The following is a 2,532-nucleotide window of genomic DNA, read 5'->3' on the forward strand; positions in this document are numbered from 1 at the left end:
AGCCTCCTCCTTCGGGGGAGCCGGGGCGTAGTGCCGGGAGGCATCCCCCGGGCCGGACGTGGGGGAGAGGGGGGAAGCGGCCCCCTCCGCCCGGGAGGCGGGCGGGGGATGTGTTATTTCTGTTCCCGAAAAATGGTGCGGGATGCCAGGGCCGCGCCCGGCCGGGAGCGCCGACCGCCGCCCTCCGGAGCTGTGATTTGTGCATTTCTGTGTGTATATTCATTGCTCAGGTGAAGTGAGAGGAGAGTTAGCTCTTGCACTCGCTTGTCTCCTCCGTGTCTGTCCTAGGAAGATTTTTCAGGATAGCGGCGTTTCAAAAAGGTAATTTCGAAATTTCCAGAAAGTGCAAGTTCACCCTTGCCCCCGCTCAGAGCGAGCTGCCTGATCGGTTGATGTGTTTGTGGTAGCTGTACGTGAGGGTTACGCAGGAAGGTTTTGCAAGGCCTGTTCACCAAGTCAAGTTCTCATAGACTAACAAAATACTTTATAAAGTTAGAAGTCTGTAGCTTTCCACAAGGAGTGACAGTTCTGCAGGGTGAAATGAAGGTAAACAGAGCAAATGCCTCGCATTTCCATGTGTATGGATCTTGGGCTAAACGCCTGTGGCTTTTCACCTCTCCTCTTTTCTCCCAGTAATGCCTAGGGACCAGAGAATGAGGGAAAGGAGCTAAGTTTTCAGACTGTGATACTCTGCGATATTTTAAAGCATGGCAATTATTCTTCAGTTCTGTTTAGGTCCAAGTACTTTAGATAGCTTTGCTGTGTTTTTTCAATTTTCTTATATCTTGGACGATTTATATCCTCCAAATGCTGCAGCATTACTAACACACTGAGCAGCCATATAAAGCAAGTGCTGACTTACTCTGTTTTCAGTTTCATTTAGCCTGTGTCCTCCAGACACACTAGGTGGTTTCCCAGAAGTGTAATTTTGATGCAATGTTTGCAATATGCAGGTTTTGGGTATCTGTTATGCATATCCCCCTCTGTATTTACCATGTCGGTAGTACTATTTGTCATACTTTTTCAACTTTGATATATAGGAAAGATTTTGTTTCCTAAAGAAAATAATATGCAATGGACATACACAGTGAGCACGTACTACAAAACCGCTCTGTAAATACATACTTACGGTATTTCCCATGAAGAGATTATGAATGCCACTATACTAAAAATTTTTAGATACTGTACAAAAAGTTATTTGCGCATCTTGTTGCCATGTGTTGTGTTGATTTCATGTATATTTATAATTTTAAGTATACTAACTTAAAAAGCAAGAAAATTATTATGATGATAGAAAGTGACAGATCAGTAACAGTGCCAAGAGTATTATGATAGTCTTTTATTTAACTAATTGTTTTGTTATAAAATGTAGAGAGGTTTTGTGGCTTAGAACCTTATATATTGTCTAGAGAGCCCATCCATTTCCGTTGATGTCAATGGGTTTTGGACCATGCTAAGACAGCGCTGGGCCAGTTTCTGCTAGCTGAGTGGAAGCAATACTGACATTTTCATCACAGTAAAGGAATACAGGATGAGTAACAGGAATAAGTAGTTAGTTGCTGCTTTCTACAGATCATCAGGAATTTTGTCAGAGTTTGAAGGCAAGCTTGCTGGTAAGGGCAGAAAGGGAATAGGAATGCTCCATTTGATCCGAGTTCTGTGGCTGTAGCGCTGTGGTGAGCTGCGTGTTTTGTTGGCACACCAAAACAGAAGTTCCAAAAAGATAAATTGGTGACTCAGAGTTCCCAAGACAAAGAGGGGCTTCCGAGGGAAAAATTAGAGTAAATCATTACTGCTTCTGGAAACCCCCCTCATTCTCTCAGATGACATAAGTGGCATCACAGCTGGCTTAAGGCTTCATTGTTGAAGTTACGTGGCATAAACTGCAGCTAAAATACAAAGGAATTGCTGTGCAAATTAAAGTTTAAAATACTCCTTTGAGATTGTGTTGAAACTGTTAACTGTTGTAAAGCTCAAATATGACGTGCCATCAATTGAAGTATTATATGTGGTGTTCTGATTTTTAGATTAACTGTATAATTGGCTTTAAATCAATGCTGTAATGGCGTTCAGGAAATCCATGAAATAATACCTGTTGACTTTCTGTTTCCAGCCGTAAACTGGGTCACAGCCTCATATCTGAGAGACTTGTATTACACTCACTCATAGTACGTGCAGTTGATTTTCTTTTTAATAACTTCTAACAATTTTTGAGAAATACCTTCGTAAGTATATTTATACAATAAACTTTTTTGGGGGCCTAATTAAGTCCACACTGTTTCTGACCGTGCTGCTGCTACATTTGAAGGAGCAGGTGATGTAATCTGTAATTTGCCATCTGTCTCACTGTATCAGGTGATAAATGACGTGGTACAGCAAGCTGTGCCTTTCACATTGCTTGTTATCTAATGGACATAAGAATAAAAAAGTACTCTTCATACTCAAGTTTCAAAGTCCTTCATTATGATTGTAGACAGGATCCCTATTCATGTGGGCTTCCGAAGGTAGATCAGACTTTTGATAAAACAAAAG

This window comes from Pygoscelis adeliae, unplaced genomic scaffold, assembly GCF_000699105.1.
Source record: "Pygoscelis adeliae isolate BGI_AS28 unplaced genomic scaffold, ASM69910v1 Scaffold145, whole genome shotgun sequence".
Taxonomy (NCBI): Eukaryota; Metazoa; Chordata; class Aves; order Sphenisciformes; family Spheniscidae; genus Pygoscelis; species Pygoscelis adeliae.